Below are 18805 nucleotides of genomic sequence, written 5' to 3'. Positions count from 1 at the left end.
AAAGCCTAGATTCCTGAGATTACTGTTTTTCTTCTATATTTTAAAACCAATTTTGAAAATCCAAAGTCATTGGTGGAGTCGTTGGTCTATGTTTGTAATCTGCATCTTTTACTTTACAGGGAAAGGAGACTTTAGGAAGCCTCGGGGCAACAGGGGAAGTTTGGAAGGGGTGGATGGAGAATCTTGAACATTTCTTTCTGGGTATGTTTATGCAGAAAAACAGAGAACACCTACTCTGTGCTGGGGTTTTTCACCTCACAGCATCCCTACAATGGACACAGGACCTAGGCAGATGCTGTGCGTTGCCCAGAATCAATGGCAATGCCTAGGCCTGGTGACAGTGGTTTCTCTCCAGGGCATGCATCAACACAGCCAACTGCACGGAGCCAATGCAAACTGCAGAGAGTTTGAGGAGTGAAGCCATGGCTGGCAAGACCACTAGAATCAGAGCGTTTGTGAATAGCCTCGCCACATATTCAAAAGGAAGGAAGGGTAATCGCCCAAGAGAGTAGACAGTGTTCTGTTCTGGCCTGCATCCTTGCATCCCTGCATCCCTGCATCCTTCCATCCTTCCATCCCTGCATCCCAGGCTCTGGAACAAACCAGCCAATGATCAAATGAAGAAGCACAGAGAGGGTGTGTTCTTTCACAAAACAGGGAAGGTCAGATTAAGTACTAGCAGAACTCAGCAAATGTGGCTACCACAAAGGCAAGTGGCAAGCTATCAGCCTGTGAGTGAGACCACCGTGATGTCCAAAGTATCACCCATCTGAAGAGTTGCCTCTATGTGGCTTCCCAGAAATCCTCATGTCTCCCAGCTCAGTTTTCTGTTAGTAGCCTGTGTGAGAACTGCTCAAGGAGAGACTGGCTTCATTAGTGAAAACACATTTTTTAAGCAAGTAAGAACAAGGAGAGACACTGAAGGGTGTGAGCAAATCACATGAGACGGTTGCCCCAGAATTTCCCAATGGAGAAAAGCCAGCCTTCAGTGGAGACTCAAAGCTCTCATCAGAGGTGCAAATGAAAGCAGGGTAAGCCATGGGCGTCTGGGGGAGGAGGCTTTTGCTGAGTGAAAATAGTGTGCACTGTCTGATGGCCCTTCACCGGGCACCATTAAAGCCTTGGTGAGCCACACAATGCCTGGGCGTGGTGGGGTTCTTGTGGTCATACTGAAGATTGCAGGACTTGTGATTCCTGCTTAGATGAAGTGGAAAAGATTAAGGTGGGGGGATTAGCACCTGGAACCCATTGACCTCTGAAAAAGTATTGAATCTGAAGGTGCTCCGCATTGGAGGAGAGAGTTAGAGCACAGCGTCTAGGTGAATAGGATCGACCACTAGTTCCTGGGACAGCATCTAACCCCATTAGAGCAAACTCATGGCATAGATGACGTCATTCTCCCAGGCTGTATAACTATAGCAGGCATTGTCAATGGATTGTCACAATCTTTCTCACTGAAGCCAGACTCTGAATACTTCTCAACATTGTTCTCCGGGTAGCCACAACCAATGGGATGGAGCTGATATTAACCTAATCTTTGGCCTTCAATAGCATGTATTGGACAGACCACCCATGAACTAGATATGGCCTGGTGATAATGATATTTTGTTTGTTTGGTATTTTCCTAACAGAAAGGTTTAAAAGGTTTTGACATTTTAAAATTGGGAATGTTAAATAAATATCCAGATGCCCAGCTTCTCTTGAAATATTGGAGTGTCCGATGCATTGAGGTCATGATTGTGTCCTATGTAGCCCTTGCAGGCATCTGGAGTTGGTTCTCATACCTGCCTTTCTGCCTGAGGCAGCTGAACACAGCAGGGGCTCCCTGAAGTCTGCCTGAGTTAGGATCCTACCTCTACCTCAGGTGTGTCATGTGGTTTTGAAAATGCTCTGTGTCTCTTTCTCTTCTCCATACACAGGGGATATAATTGAACTTACTTCCTGAGCTGATGCAAAGATTAAATTAATTAGAACAGTGCCTCCTCGTACAGGACTCATTAAGGTGAGTAGAGCTAGCAATGCCTGTTCCCATAAACCTTCAAGACACTCTAGAATGATGCTGTAAGTCCTGCCTCACTGGTAAAAGACGGGGGTGGGGTGAGGGAGGGGGGACAGAAGGGACAGGAGTGTCTCCCAGGATCTAGGCAGGACCAGACACCTAGTCCTTGCTGGGTGAGCGTTGCTACACCTCATCCTAGAACTTAAAAGCAGACAGTGGACTCCTATGAGCAGCTCCACTTCATGCATGGCGGGTGAAGACACAGAGCTGATCTCAGGGAAGGAAAGAAAACTCTTGTGTGACCGTACTGTTTCGAGAATTTAAAAGGTGAAGCTAGTGAGAGTAGAAGGGCTTGCCTGGTGTACATGCTTAAGGTTAGAGGGACCAAGACTTCTCTAATGAGAAGCTCTCTTCCTATCTCTGCCTCTCTTTCCCTGTCTCTATTTCTCTCTCCCTCCTCTCTTCCTTTCCCTTTCTCTCCCTGTCTCTATCTATTTCTCTCTCCCTCCTCTCTTCCTTTTTCTTACTCTTTCTGTTTCTGTCTCTTTCTCTCTCCCTCTCTCTTTTCCTGTCTCTCTCAGTTTCTATCTCTCTGTCTTCCTGGCTCTCTCTGTCTCTCCCTTCCTGTCTCTGATTCTGTCTCTCTCCCTGCCTCTCTGTCTCTCTTGCTCTGTCTCTGTCTCTCTTCTTGTCTCCATCTGTTTCTCTCTCTTCCTGTCTTTGTCTCTTTTTCCCTGCCTCTCGTTATCTCGGTCTCTCTCTTTCTCTCTGTGTCTGTCTCTCTCTCCCCCAGCCCCATATTCTCAGGTATTCTAGGCTGGCTTTGGATTCACTCTGTAGCCAAGCATGCTCTTGGACTTTGGACTCTTTTGTCCTCCTCCCAAGGGCCAAGATCATAGATATGCATACCGCACTGACGTATGCAGTGTTCGGAATCAAACCCAGGCCTTCATGTGTGCTAGACAAGCACCATAGTAACTGAGGCGCACCCATGGGCTTCTAATGCCATACTTTAAAGGGGCAAATTCTTAAAAACAGATGTATGAGTTGCTTGTTGCTGTAACCAAATTCCTGACAAGGAGGACCCAAAAGAAGATTCCATTTTGCTAATACTTTTAAGAGGAGATATAATCTATTAACACCTCAAGGTAGGAAGACCAGCAGGCCTGTGAGGTGGCTGGTCACATAACCTCTGCAATCAGGAAACAGAGAGAGAGAAAGAGGATCCACTTCCTTCAGCTATGCCTTATCTCAAGGCTTGTGCCCTGTGGGGATGGAGTGTTCAAACAAATAAGACTCTGAAGATCATTGTACCTTCAAAGCACAACAGGAAAAAAAAGTAAAAATAAACAAGTAAAAGCCCCTCCTCCCCCCACTTTCAGGCTCACAAACACCATCCATTTCCTCCTCACTCTCCAGTCCCCTTCCAGCTTCCTCGCCTTCTTAGAGACATGGACTGACTATACTCAGGTTGAACTCTCTCTTGACCTGTAAAGCAGCCTGTCTGAGGCCCCAACCCCCATCCAGGAGCAGCCAGCTGCCCCTGTGTGATTCCTGCCTCTCCTAGGAATTCCATTTCTGGGACCCAGCATATCCACATTGGCCCTGAGACAACAGCTGAACTTGTTGGTGGGGCTATACCAGGGCAGAGACATGGTTGATGGCAGAGGGTCAAACCATGGACAGGGCCCTGGATGGACCAGAGAGTCATAGAAAGGAAGGAATTTTGGTGGAAAGGAGCAAATATCCCTGCCTTAGGGACCCGAGCCCACCTATATTGGAATCATGGGGATTCCTCATCTCTCCTTTATAGAAGCAAAGATGTCCCTTGTCAAAACTTGGTTACCAGGTTGTCAGTTTCCTCTCCAGCACTTCCTGCCATTTCTTAGATTTTTCCAAGAATGAGGATGTGGCTCAGAGACACCAGAGTTGAAGACTTTGTCACTCCTCCCAGAACTGCTCCAAGGCCATCTCTGAGCCACGAGAATATGGGAAGGCTGGGATCCAAGAGGGCAGGAGAAAAGAAAAAGAGGGGGCTGACAGACAGGAGTGTCATGGGGTTCAGGAGCATGCTGGTGCCTGAGATTTCTGGGATATGTGAGGGAAGAAGACCCCACCTCTGACTTAATTTCTGTCTGCTGAATTGTGCTGCTTCCTACTCTCCAGTAGTCCTGGCCTGGACCACATGAGCCTCCAACCTTCACCACACTGCTGAAGGCCAATGGAAAGTGGAGAGACACTCTGAGAGGAAGGACAGCAAGAAGAGACAAGATATGAGGACTTACGCCAGCCATATCTGGCCCTGCCTTCAAGGAGGCTCAGCTGGTCAAGGTCAGAGAAATGTTGGGAACACAGCTGTGCAGCCTATAGATGCTTTGAGCTCTCCTGGCACGGTTCCCAGGTGCTGCAGGGGCTGGTTTCCTCAGGTCGGCAGCAAACGCCCAGCCCAAACCCCCAGGGCCTGGCAGCGTGATTGATGTGCTCTGAGGTCACCTAGGTAACCACAGACCTACCCTCATCCTCTGTTCTCTGCCATCGGAGGCAGGAGGGGTGCGTAATGCCCAAATACTTTTCCAGGAGCAGGAAAAAGTGGGTAAGTGGAGAGGAGGCAGGGGGAGCAGGCATTGGGATGTGGTCTGAGCAGTCTGGAGGTGAGTGGCTTTTCCAAGGCCCTGGGCGGGCCTGTCGGCAGTGACTACATGTGCGTGTGGCACTGTGCCCAGGGAAGAAAGCCGAAGGAGTTTCCTCCACAGAGTTGCTACTACTGCTTCTGGGCCCCACCCAGATCTGAACCAAACAACTCCAGGAGCCAAGGAAAGCTTCTGGCATTGATTCCCACAGGGAACAAGAAGACATTTCTTGGGCCTAGGTATTAGTAGTGGGTATAAAATTTCTAAGAGCCAGATAGGCAGCAATGTAACCTTCCTCAATTTCTAACTAAACTTCATTTGCTGAAGAATCCTAATCCCGTTTTGACCTCTGTCAAACTAGGAGGACAGGGTCACACTGAAGTTACAAGTTTTACCACTTGTGAACTCAAATCTTTAAAAAACATTTTTAAAAAAAGCATAGCAGTGCCCATCTGGAAAAGGGGCTAGGTGCTCCACAGGATGTGACACACTGGCATTCTTTCAACAGTGGGCTACAAGGCAAGCACCTTGCATTCTGGGATTCCCTAGTCTTGCCCCTCTGGTTAGGTTACAGGGGTACATAGTCTATACATCCAAACCTGAACTCCTTTATCTTACCCCTTTCTGATCCCCAGAAGCCACATTTTAAAAAGCCAGGTATGGTGGTACACACTTGTAACTGTAATGCTGGAGTGGCAAACCCAGACCCATCCATGCATGGGTCTTGCTAATGTCCCATGAGAAATTATACATAGTGTGTGTGGGGGGGTCTGATTCCTTGAAGATAATAAGACCCTAATCTTGGAACCTTTGCATATGTTTCAAAGAGAACATTGAAGCTATTGTTGAGCTAAGAGTCTTTAAGCACAGAGACTGTCTTGGGCTATATAGGTGGCTATGTACAGAAGGCAGGCCCATCTCCCTGCCTCTCAACATGTCTCAACATTTTTTCATGTGTGCTGAACATTTGGCATAATGTTCAAGCCTATAGAGTGCAGAAATAAGTTCACTTTTTTCTCCCTACTGGATATTAGGCTAGGTCCTGAGTGCCTCAATCCACGAGGGATGGATCCGGGTTGGGGTAGGGAGCAGGTTTACACAGACTTTCCCTTGCCTATTTCTAGTCTTCAGTGGGACTTTGCCAAGCACTTTTCTGGAAGCCAAGCAAAGTCTGCCTTCTTAGCCCAGAGAGGGATCTTCTTTATCTCATATTTTAGTTTATCCAGTTCCCTCTCCCCGAATCTGCACCCCTCCAGGGTGTTTGCCAATAAGATTTTCCTGATGTATCTGTCTTTTCTGTCCTTGCTGCAGGACTGAATTGCATGTAGCCACCTTCTACTTCTTCTTAATCTTTAAAAATATATTCTTTTAGATCATTTATTTAATATACATGAATGCTCTATCCGCACGTGTACCTGCAAGACGGGAGAAGATCCCATTATAGATGGTTGTGAGCCCACCATGTAGGTGGTCTCCCAGCAGGTCCAATAAAGCATTCTCTCCTCAAATTCTAAAGCAGATAAAAACTGAGTAACAAACAGGTAGGACCCCAGCTGCCCCTTTATCACGGACAAGTGTTTTCTCCAGGTCTGGACAAGGTCAAGGTGACAGCATGGTCAGGTTCTGGGGAGGATCCTCTTCTGGGTTACAGGCCACTAGTGTCCCACTGCATAACCACATGATAGAAAGGGAGTAAGACAACCCATGGGGCCCGTTTTGGCATGAGGACTCTCATGGCCTCCTGTCCTGGTTAGGATTTTGTCAGCTTGACTACATCAGCTAAAGTCATCTGGGAAGAAGAAACCTCTGGGAAGAAGTTAAGAAAATGCCTTCATCTGATTAGCCTGTAGGGCATTTTCTTGATAGTGATTGACTCAGCTCACCAGGAATGGGGAGTGGCAACTGTAGGTAGGAGGGTGGTCTTGGGAGGCTTAAGAACGGTAGCTGTCTTAGTCAGGGTTTCTATTCCTGCACAACATCATGACCAAGAACCAAGTTGGGAGGAAAGGGTTTATTGAGCTTACTTCCACATGGCTGTTCATCACCAGAGGAAGTCAGGACTGGAACTCAAGCAGGTCAGGAAGCAGGAGCTGATGCAGAGGCCATGGAGAGATGTTTCTTACTGGCTTACTTCTCCTGGCTTGCTCAGCCTGCTCTTTTATAGAGCCCAAGACCTCCAGCCCAGGGATGGCACCACCCACAAGGGGCCCTACCCCCTTGATCACTAATTGAGAAAATGCCCCACAGCTGGACCTCATGGAGGCACTTCCCCAACTGAAGCTCCCTTTTGTGATAACTCCAGCCTGTGTCAAGTTGACACACAAAACCAGCCAGTACAGTAGCTGAGCCTACTATGGAGAGCAAGCTAGTAAGCAGTGTTCCACTCTGATCTCCCCATCCCATCCGTTGCTGCCTTCAGTCTCCCTTGAACTCCTGCCTGGCTTTTCTGCAGTAACGGACTCTTACTGTTACACTGTTATGTGTAAGCCAGGTATCCCCTTTCTTCCCTATGCCATTGTGATCATGGTAATAAACACAGTAAGAGAACAGTAACTAAGACACACCCCAAAGACCAGATTAAATGACATTGCCAACGACATTAGGATCTCAACATATGAATTAAAGGGTAGGAGGCAGCATCCAGTATTCAACTCAAGACTAGAATGGAAGCCACAGCAATACCTTTAAAATGCCGGAACTAAAGGTTTAACACCGAACTTAATTCTGGAATTAGTAAGCTTAGGACGTAAAGTGGGTAGAATTAACTAAATAATTAAGAATATTAGTGGGCCCCTCTGATAGAGGCATTTCATGGAGGGCTCTCTAAGCTATACCCTGCCCCCGCGTGCACCTCCTCCCCGACCACTCCCCCCCCCCCCAAAGACAAGGGAGAGGATGGTTGTATCTATTGTTTCTACTTTCAAAGTAGCCAATCAAAAGAGATTCCCATGGGGAGGAGGGGTTCCTAACATATTCAAATGGAGGATAGTCCCACTGTGGGGAATCTGGAGGGATTTTAGCTGGAGACGGGAGGGAGTGGGAGTGAGGGGGCTGGATAGAAGCAAAGGAGAGCAGGGCCAGAAATGAATGTGGGCGGAGCATCAGAGAGCTTGGGAGCAAGGTTTAGCTGCGAAGACTGACAGATGTCAGGAGCAGAGCTGGAAGACACCGTACTGGGAGATAGGTCTTGAGATTTTAGTCTTTGACCACATAGCCAGCAATGGCCTGGGTACATCTTTCAGAAACTCGGCTCTCACTCAGTCTGTGTCAGCAACCATGGGCATCTCTTCACCCTCTTTAAGGAGGAAGGGCATTACTTCCGGGTCTCTCTTTGAAACCCCGCCTACTCTCATCATCCCACTTTGTCTCCACCCTCCATTTGGTATCACTACATGATTCTTCCTGACACCCAACGATACTGGGCCCAGGAAGGAGGGGAAGTCCAGGGCCAGAAGTTCCTAAGATGATACAGGCTGGCCAAGGCAACCTAGCAACATGGGTGAGCCTAGGGAGGGTTAGGCCATATTCCAAGCTTTAAATCCAGAGACTGGGTTAGGGATTGGGCTAGAAAGGGGGTCAGAGGAGGGATGGGTTAGGATGCCATCAGTCTAGGGATGATTCCCTACCACAGCATCGTCTTTAGCACGCTGGGCCACAGATGTTGCCACCAGGCTTTCCTGCCCTCAGACCATGAAGAACTAGTTTTCCCAGAGCAAGGAAACTACCCTGGACCCATGGCTGGGTCTGGGAGATACCACCATTGCTAGTATGCCTCATCCCATTGCTGGTCTACATTTTCCTGTGGAAAATAATCTCCCTTTTCCCCAGGGGTCCTTTGTCTACCACGAAGCTGCTGCTGGTCCTATAAGGACACCCTGGCAACTCCTGACATCACTTCTTTTTTTTTTTTTTTAATATAATACTTTTATTAATTCTTTGAGAATTTCATATATGCATACAAATGTATGTTTGTTTGTTTTTTATCATATTCACTTCCTATTCTTCCCTACCAAGGAAATGCACTCAAAGAAACTAATTCTTCCTCTTTCAATAGCCACCAACTATCAATAAATCCTCAGCTAGGGGTGGAGCTCACGAGCCCCTCCCCCTCTGTGATTTCACTTCTTAACCTTTACCCTACTCACTCTTTTACTATTAGCCCACGTGGTCAGGAACACTGTGAACTCGACACAGAAAGTGTCGACTTAATAGGGCTGATTCTGGAAAGTCTGTCTACTAGCCATCAGCCTGACCTCTGACCTCAGGTGTCAGGGCTTCACCCCACTGGCCTTTTTAAGGCTAGCTTCTCTTGGGAGTAGGCCTTACTGATGCTGTTCATAGGTTCATAGCTTTTATTTCATATTTACTTTTTTTCTTTTTGTGACAGGGTTTCTTTGTGTAGCTTTGGCTATCCTGGAACTCACTCTATAGCCCAGGCTAGCCTTGAGCTTAGAGATCTGTTTGCCTCTGCCTCCTGAGTGCTGGGATTAAGGGCATGCACCACTACCACCTGGTGATATTTACTTTTAAAAATAAAGATTAGCATAATTTATTATTTGTTTATTTATTTTTTGGGTTGAGCCAAGGCCAAACAAAAGCATCAGTTCAATTTTATCTATATCTTTTAGAACCAGCCCAGATAGGAAGCTTTCAGGAACTTCAAGGACCCAGACTGGACTCCAGGACAGTCTTTGGTGCCCACTGGGCACAGTGCTGCGTATATGGGATGAGGATGCTATCTCTGCAACCCAAATGAGGTCCAGAAGAGCAATCTAGAGGAGGACCAGAAGGCCCCAACCTCACTGAGGCCATCTACAGAGCCAGAGGCTTGACTTCATAGACTTCCAGCTTTGCTGACTGTGGGCAGCTATTTGTCTGTTGCAGCGCGGCGGTGTTAGGAAGTATTTGGAAAGTATGACTTTCAGAATGGTTCCAGTACAGCAGGCAAGGGCTCAAAACCATTGCAATGTGGAAACGGCTGCTGGATGCATTGTCCTGACCACATGGCATGCGCACAAATCCTGTGGAAAGAGTATCTCCTAGGGGACTACAGACACAAAGGGGCTCCCCACACAGACTGTCAGGCTGGAGCAGGAAGCCCAGCAGCCACCTGGCTTTGGCAGAAGAAACTTAGGAGAGAGTGAGCATCCCTTCAAAACTATGCTAAGCCCCACCCAAGCAGAGGCTCTTTCTGGGGCCCGGTGAGTCCTTCATCCAAGCAACAAGGGCAAGGGTAGCTGTTAGATAGAACTGAAAAGTGGAGAAGTCACTGGGAGGAAGAAAATGGGCTGATGAGAGAGAGAGAGAGAGAGAGAGAGAGAGAGAGAGAGAGAGAGAGAGAGAGAGAGAGAGCTGCATTTGTAACTGAAACAAGAGAGGGAACTGCATTATTTATGAAATGGCCAAGCACGGAGTTAACAAGAAAGGAGGAGGCCTTTAGAAGGAAAGTGGTTTCAAAACATCCGTATTTTGCTGAAAAAGACGCACACACAAACTATGATGGAGAGAGTGCTGAGGTTTAGAACCGGAGATGACTCTTGAGCAGTTACAGATCAAGGGAGGGAAGAAGAGGGTCTGCAAGAGGTGGCAAAGGGATAGAACAGAGGGGTGGGCCTTCCTGAAGGCTGCATGTTATAAGAAATTGACCCAGTAAGTGGCACACGCCTTTAATCCCAGCACTTGGGAGGCAGAGGCAGGCAGATTTCTGAGTTCGAGGCCAGCCTGGTCCACAGAGTGAGTTCCAGGACAGCCAGGGCCTGACAGAGAAACCCAGCCTCAGAAAAAAAAAAAAAAAAAAAAAAAAGAAAGAAATTAACCAATAAGAAATTGAGCCAAATCTCTAAGCTTTTATTTCATATTTTTTTTTTTTTTCTTTTTGTGACAGGGTTTCTTTGTGTAGCTTTGGCTATCCTGGAACTCACTCTATAGCCCAGGCTAGCTTTGAACTTAGAGATCTGTATGCCTCTGCCTCCTGAGTGCTGGGATTAATATCACCACTACCACCTGGTGATATTTACTTTTTAAAATAAAGATTAGCATAATGTATTATTTGTTTATTTATTTATTTTTTGGGGGGGTTGAGCCAAGGCCAAACAAAAGCATCAGTTCAGTTTTATCTATATCTTTTAGAAAGTCTCAAGTACATGAAGTTATGGGATATACAGTAAACAGAATAACTTAAGTACTGCCCCCCCCAAAATGATTGGAGGAGAGGGAGAAGAGGAGGAGAGCTAGTGACAGCAGCCATTTCCACCACTCCTTTTAATCATATAACATAGGGTGATATAGTCCCCAGAGAATTAACATAGGGTGATATAGTCCTTTTTTTTTTTTTTTTTCAGATTTAACTACCTTTAATGGAACATGCTGGATATGGTGTTGCACTGCCATTAATCTTAGCATTTGGGACACAGATCTATAAAGAGTTATACAATAAACATTTATATACATTCACAAACAAAAAACAGTTTGCGACCTTCTGAGGAATTGTAGAAACAAGCAACTAAGAACAGCCATGTGGTGACGGTTGGAACTAGAGATTAGTATCTTGGTCTTTTCACTTCATCTGCTTCCATCTTCTTCCTCTTCTAGATGATTGCACTTACTTTCTTCCACTGACGATCAAGCTCTGCCTTCTCATTGGTTTCTTTGAATCGTCTGGTTTTCCATCCTTCAGACATCTTGATACCATACTGGAATGTAGCCTTGGGCAAAGCCTCCCTGTTGTTCATATAATCTCTCTATAACTCCTGAGTATCAAAGTCCCAGCGACCTAAAGGACCCTTCTTGTTACCCTGGTTCATTTTGCTATAATCTACCTCTTCATCACTATCTATAGCCATGTCATCCATCATAGCTGGATACCATTCTGCATAACTGTTGGACATGCCAAAGAAGTCACCCAGATGCTTTGTATCTTCTGGCTTCTTCAACAATTCAGTGCCTTCCCAACCAGCAGACCCAGCAAATTTTTCATTGATGGACTTGATCAACTCCTTTGCAGATCCAGGGCCTCTGTCAACATCCATGGGCTCATCATCCACTTTTGGCTTCTCGAAGGGGCCGTGCCTTTTCTTTTCCTCCTCTTGCTCCCATTCCCGATCATGTTCCCATTCCCGGTATCTCTCATGCTCCTTGTCCCGAGGTGTCTTGGTTGTGGAAGGAACATAATCCCCAGTGTCTTCAAAAATGTTCATGTCAGACCAGGTGGTGGTGGCGCATGCCTTTAATCCCAGCACTTGGGAGGCAGAGGCAGGTGGATTTCTGAGTTCAAGGCCAGCCTGGTCTACAGAATGAGTTCCAGGACAGCCAGCCAGGGCTATACAGAGAAACCCTGTCTTGAAAAACTAAAAAAAAAAAAAAAGTTCACGTTTCTTTTTTTCCCAGTTTTCCTTTATCCTTCTTTAGCTTCTTGTTTTGGGTCCCCTGCCTCAGGTGTGAGAAAATCTGTGTGAGTTTGCTAATAACGATGCCATTTGTAGTCAGTGTAGTCAGGGCCTCCACGGTGGGGCAATCAGCCTTGCTGCAGAGTGGTGGGGATATCTGTGTCTGGGTACTCATCAGCCAGGTCTACTACATAGGCCATACGTCCTGGTAAGAACAGCTCATTTCGCTCATGTGATTTACTCTTGAAAAGTACCTGATACACATTTTGGCCAAGGCATGTTTTAAATTCAATTTTGTTCTCAGGATTCTCACCTTTCTTAGTTTCCTTTGGGGACTTTTCCATGAATTTCTCTTCCTCCTTCCCTTTTCTGGCAATCTCAGTACACATCTTTTGAAGCAACGCAAAATCCAAACCTTTCACCAAATGGGTGTGTTCTATATCAACACCCAAGAATTTAGACTCCTGGATCAATTGTCTTCTCTGCTGCTGATTTGTCCACCTCAGCAGTGGGCCCACAGCCCTGGAGTTGGCTGTGGTACTTATCAGCTCAGTTTCCCTATAACCTTTGTTTTCACCATCTCTCCATTCCTTGGCACCGTCCCGGTATTTTTCTTCGAGTTCTCGCACTCTCTCAATCTCTTGCTGGCGAAGCTTGGCATAATAACTTTGCTTTTTCCTCCTTTGTGCAGCTGGGTCTTCATCCTCATTGCACTCTCTTGGCATCTCATGGTGACTTGACTCAGAAGGTGGTACAGAAGGAGGTACAGCTCTTGGGGGTCATAAGAAGTTTCCTGAAGTCTTCATTGGTAAGATTTGGTTGGTGGAAGGAATGAAGATCATCCCCATCACGGCCACCTGGAGCCAAAGGGTTAGAAAAGGACTCAATATCTCCCTCTGGCATTTTGGCTGAAGTCTGTCAACCTCAAAAATGTCCAGTATTGTCTTTTAACAGGGCACCTTTAACATATAAACTATCTTCTGTAACGTAAATGTCTTTCTACAGTCTGTAGTCCAACTCCCAACAATGGTCAGCAGCAGCTGTGAGTGGAAGTCCAAGGATCTAGCGGTTGCTCAGTCCCACAGGGCAAGCAGGCAAAGAAGAAAATAATCTTGCTTCTTCCAATGTTCTTATATAGGTCTCCAGCAGAAGGTGTGGCCCAGATTAAAGGTATGTGCCACCATGCCTGGATCTGGGACTTGCTTTGTACCAGATGACCTTGAACTCAAAGATCTCCCTGTCTTAATCTTCTGGGATTCATAGCCACTATGCCTCAAGATCTTCATGTCAAGATTCAGGTTGGAAACTTGTATCTCCCAGTCTCCAGATTAGGATCACAGGTGAGCCTTCCAATTCTGGACTGTAGTTCATTCCAGATATAGCCAAGTTGACAACCATGCCACTGCAGAAACTTTCCTGATATAAACCAAACTCTAGAACACAAATCAGGTCTTACCAATGAAAACTCATTTCTTGTATCTTCTAAGATTATAGTGGAATAAAACTAGAAATCAACAGCAAGAGAGATTGCAAAACAAAGCTAAGAGGAAGGTCATACCTACTCCAACAGGGCCAACCCTCTAATAGTGTCACTCCCTGGGCAGAACATTTACAAACCATCACATTCTACTCCCTGGCCCCCATAGGCTAGTCCAAACATGAGTCCGTATGGGTTATACCTAAATGTAGCATAATAAAAAAAATATTTAGTCCAATTTCAAAAGTCCTCATAGTCTATAGCAGTCACAACAATGTTAAAAGTGCAAAGTTCAAAGTCTCTTCTGAGATTCATCCAATCACTTAACTGTAATCCCCAAAGCAAGACAGGAAACCAGCTGGGCAAACTCCAAACTCTGCAACTCCATGTCTGATGTCAAAGCTGTCTTGAAATCTCCAACTCCTTTCTCATCTTTGTTGACTGCAGCAAAGTACTTTCTCCTGGGCTGGTTCCACTCCCCATTAGCAGCTTTCCTCTGCAGATATCTCAACGCTCTGGCATCTTGAACATCTTGGTGCCTCCAAGGCTACTCTAATGTTACAGCTTTTTGTTCCAATGTCTGGGATTCACATATGATCTTCTGGGCTCCTCCTCCTCATCACTTCTCCAGTGCTCCAGCCCTCTGTAGCACTTTAAGCTCAGGTTGATCCACTGCTGCTGCTGTTCTTGGTGATCACCCCATGGTACTGGCTGGCATCTACAATACACTGGGGTCTTCTGCTGTAACTAATCTTCACAAATAGTGTCTCATAGGCTCTCTTCAAGGTACCAAGTCTTACTCCTTTCCATGACCCCTTCAGTCCTGGGCCATCAACTGTAACTGAAGCTGCACCTTCACCAACGGCCTTCCATGGCCTCTCACAGTGCCAAGCCTCAACCGCTCTTCATGACCCCTTCATACCTTCAAAACCAGTACCGCCTGGGTGACTCTTACACATTACCAAGTACGTCTGTAGCAGGCTATATCTGCAACACAGCTTCTTTGTGCTCTCAGGAAACACTTCCCAGAATATTTCACCTCAGTGATGTTGGTGTCATCTTAAGCACCACTAATTTTTTTAGCTCCAGATAACCAGCATCAATTGTCTCAGTAATCTCTTCTATTCTGGACTCTAAAGCCAGAGTCACACATGGCCGAGTTCTGCTGCTTGCTGGGGCTGAAACATGGCCCCCTTGTACTATTACATTATCACTGACTTTCTGTTTTCCAACTCCTTCACTGCCTAAGCTTGGCTGTCCAGCATTATTTATTTACAAGAAAACGCATAGCTCTGCCATGTTCAGTTTGATGGAGTTGGCCAATTGCATGCGTTGGTCTAACTAACCCTGGAAACAAGGTTCAGGATATATTCATCCTGGAACATTCCCCCCTGCATCAACTACTTTTGAACTTGTATCAGTAAGCTCCCTCTTGCTTGTCCTAAGCTTTCAGAAGTGGCAGCATACAGTGTGTGTGTGTGTGTGTGTGTGTGTGTGTGTGTGTGTGTGTGTGTGTTGGGGAGTGTTTGTCTTTTAATCTGGATTCTTCACTCAGTGTTGTTTTAGAGACCCATCTATGTGTTGGATAGAATGATGAGCCTTGGCAGTGCTGAGTAGCATTCTGCTTTTAGTGCTTGCTTTATTTTCAAGCCTTCAGGTGTGCACTAGTCAGGGTTTCTATTGCTGTGATAATGGCACCATGACCAAAAGCAACGTGGAAAGAAAGAGTTTCTCTCAGCTTACAACTGACAGGTCACACTCCGTCACTGAGGAAACTGATACAGAGGCCATGGAGGAAAGCTTCTGGCTTTTTCTGTGGCTTACTCAACCTGCTTTCTTATAGAACCCAGGACCACCACTCTCGACACCCACGGTGAGCTGGCCCATCAATCATCAATCATGAAAATGCCTGACAGGCCAGGCTAGCAGGGGAATTTTCTCACTTGAGGTTCCTCTTCTTAAATGACTCTAGCTTGTGTCAAGTTGACAAAGGGGGGGGGGGTGAGAATCTAAGCAAGACAGTGTCTGATTCTTAGTACGATCCCTGTAACATTCTTTTTTATTTTTAGGTTTTATCTATTATTAGTGTGTGAGTCTACCCACATGCAAATCTGCACACCTGGGATCACCATGGTCCTGTATTTGGCAGGCTGAGGACAACTGCTGAGACTCAGTTCTCAGCCCTCAGCATGGAAATCAGGGATGTGAACCCATATCGTCAGGCTTGTGTGGCAAGTAATTTTTTTCAGCAATTTATCTCTAGATGTTTAAATTTTTAATTCTTTATGTATTTTTTATGTATGCTAGGAACACTCTTGTATACACACACACACACACACACACACACACACAGACACATATGTAGATGTAAACTTCCATTTCTTGAGAATTGGTAACTAAGAGTAGAATGATGGGTCAGGTGGTTGACATGTGCTTGAATGAAGCTGTTCAACAGCTCTTTACAGTGAAGCCATGTGACATATTCCCTTTGGTTTCTCAGCCACCTCCACATGCTGCCTGGTGATCACGGTTCCCAGCCATCTCCACCAGCTGTAAGGAGATCATGGTTCTCAGCCATCACCACGGGTTGTCCAGCGATCATGGTATTACATGTGAACCAAGTTTTATCATCCTTTCAGTTTACAATTCTCTAATGAGGACAGACATCATAAGCACTTTTCATGAGCTTATTATCCAGCCCGTGCATCTTCTTTGTGAAATGCCTATTGAGTTCTCTTGTCCATTAAAAACAAAAATCAAGACTGTTCTTATTTTTGCTGTTATTGACTTGTAAGAATTTTTACATGTTGTGGACCCACCAGAGGGAGGTTTTTTTTTTTTTAAGTTTTCTTTTTCTTTTTTCTTTTTTCTTTTTAAACTGGGCAGCGTTTTATTTTCCTTTACAATTTAATAACTACTTCTTGATGACTGCACATGGGGTAAGGCTGCTTGGTAGTTAGAAAGATCACAATGATGGTGTTTTCCTGACAGTGTGTAGTCTTTGGTATTGAGTGGAATGACTTGTATGACGATGTCTCTGTCAAACCAGCAAGACCGCATTCATGCACCAATGTTTTCAGGATTGTTGGTAACTTGGGCAGACTTCCCCAAATCACTTTGCCCCCTGTGTCAGGAGACCCAACTCGCTCACATTCACTTCAATAACTATACCTTTGGTGATCACACGCAGGGTTGTATATAATGGGGATGACAGGTTCTTTTTCACACTGAGTATAGGCAGGCAAAAGTAGCTTTCAGCTCAGGGTGTGTCACATGGGCTTTTTTGAAAGGTAGACCCATTGGCCTAATGAGCCTTTCATATTTAGGTGGTTTTCTTGTAAAGCCATCACCAACAAAGCAGACTTTAGTGACCATCCTCTTCCATGCCTTCTTTTCCCTTTTCCCTGTTTGAATAACTTTCAATACTTCTGTTTCTCCTTGAGCATGAACTTAGGGTAGAGGGACCTCCCATTTTCCCACCTTTCTTTCCGTTTCTGCTTAATTATGTTGGATAGTACTTTTGCTCTCATCTGCCCCTCTCTGTCTAGCAGATTGGTGGGAACTGGAGTCGTCTCATCATCCTTCTACTTGGTGTTTCTCCTTTCACTCATCTTAATAGTCTTTTTCATCTGTATTTTCTTGACATGGTGCTGTTTATGGTAGAGCTTAGCTTTCAGGCCAATCTTTTTTTTTTTTTTTTTTTTTTTCTGCCCTCTTTGAACACGCATGGGCCTCCCAACCTTCTTTCTTTCTTTTTTTCCTCATAGTAGTCCAAACGATATCCTTATCGTTTGCAATGCAATATTCATTTTGTGGCATGATGACAGCCATGGAACAGCCGTCCACGACCTCCCAGGTTCCAAAAAACTCTTAATTTCTGGGTGTCACTGGTCCACGAGCCTGTTTCATTCAGGCTGGAACAGGAAAGAAAGTTTTCTTAATTATATGCAACAGTTTTCATTGTGACATACTCATATTCTCTATTCAATGTATTTTGACCTTATTGGCCATCATTTCCTTCTCTTAGTCCCCTCCTAATGATCCCTACCACCCTCCAGCTAGTCTCCTCATACCTTCTTGTAGGAGGAGGGTGGTGAAGCAGTGAATTAGCTGAGTTACTTAAGAGAAGCACTGGTGAAGCACAAGAACATAGACACTTTCTCAGTGACTACATGCTGAAGAAAATGTGCCCCACCCCCAGCCCACGAAGACTTTTGAAAGTAAAGTGAGTCACTAATCTTGCCACCACTGACCCTTAAGCTGGTACCTGGTCACCTCTCCCATGCTATTTCATATCATGAAATAGGTGGTGTGCTAGTTTTAAAATGCACAGTGACCCAAATGGCTGAAATTCTAAATTGTACTTAATCAAACTCACAAAGCTCTATTTTTACTGAAATAACAATAAAAGAAACAAAACAAAACAAAACACAAAACGAACAAAAAACAAAACAACAAAAGCAAATGAACCTTACTGCTCTTAAGTAAATTCTATCTCCTTTAAAACCTTGCTCTCCTTAGGATCACTGCTTGGGGAATCAAGGAGGATTTAATTGTGTTTGATCAAAGCATTAATGTTCCTTTCAGGACTTTATCCTCTCAAAGCCATCTTCCTGCCCCGACAACGTGGCCAGGAAGTGGTTTCTGTCCATACTGAGCAAACTGATACTTTGGACCTCCTCAGTTCCTGGAGTTTCCACTAAGCATGTGGGAAGCACCTAGAGGTCACCCTGTGTGGTCCTATGCTCTTCTCTGAACCACCAGGGTAGGGTAATCTTGGTTCCTACCAGCCCCTCTCAGCCATCTTAGTTCTCCATACTGCCAGCCCCACATAGGAAGTTGTAAATCTTACCCAGCGGAATAGGCTCACTGTGTGTCGGACTTAACTCTCTGTCTAGGTGTGCCGTACCACTATTTCTTGAAGGCACTGTGCCTGCATGTTATGTCCCCAGGATCTGCCTGGACTTGTAAACAGAGAGGGGAGACACACTTACGGGTTCTTCCTTGGGATGAGAAATGTCCACACTCTCCCCTGCATCTTTAGTGTAGTGTCTTTCTCTCACAATCTCCTCCATCGAAACCGTCTCTTCTCTCTGTCCCATTCCTCACCCCAGCATGAGGAGGATTGGTCCTCTCCTATGAGATTTACTATGTTGGGCTGTGCATCCTTTCCTGTTCTGTGGTGTGAAGCAAGAGCTCCATGTCCAGCCTCCAAGATTTTCTCATTTGAGGGAAATCTACTTTTTTTTTTAGGGCCAGAATCTTGTACTCAAAGGCTTACTTTCAGTCCTGCTCTCCTTGGGCTTGTAGCTAC

The 18805-nt window shown here is 45.6% G+C and overlaps 1 long non-coding RNA gene and 2 pseudogenes across 3 annotated transcripts; 1 reads left to right on the top strand and 2 right to left on the bottom strand.

Moving 5' to 3' along the window:
* The first annotated feature begins 977 nt into the window (after positions 1-977).
* Positions 978-11153, top strand: LOC116102366. 2 transcript variants are annotated; one of them, XR_004123100.1, is made up of 5 exons: positions 978-1031; positions 1920-2002; positions 4166-4330; positions 9258-9830; positions 10971-11153. It is a non-coding gene; the product is annotated as an uncharacterized LOC116102366 (long non-coding RNA). The 2 variants fall into 2 exon arrangements; XR_004123099.1 differs by lacking the exon at positions 10971-11153 and having other exon boundaries at positions 9258-10231.
* A 15-nt stretch (positions 11154-11168) lies between these two features.
* On the bottom strand, positions 11169-12917 carry LOC116102364 (annotated as a pseudogene). Its single transcript, XR_004123098.1, has 2 exons — positions 12001-12917; positions 11169-11840 (listed from the first exon to the last, which is right to left on the bottom strand). The product of XR_004123098.1 is annotated as a protein Red-like (transcript).
* A 3614-nt stretch (positions 12918-16531) lies between these two features.
* Positions 16532-17310, bottom strand: LOC116102365 (annotated as a pseudogene).
* Positions 17311-18805: the final 1495 nt, after the last annotated feature.

This window comes from Mastomys coucha, unplaced genomic scaffold (genome assembly GCF_008632895.1).
Source record: "Mastomys coucha isolate ucsf_1 unplaced genomic scaffold, UCSF_Mcou_1 pScaffold21, whole genome shotgun sequence".
In the NCBI taxonomy this organism is placed as follows: Eukaryota; Metazoa; Chordata; class Mammalia; order Rodentia; family Muridae; genus Mastomys; species Mastomys coucha.
Note: the sequence above shows the minus strand (reverse complement) of the source record. Positions and strands in the feature narration are given on the sequence as shown.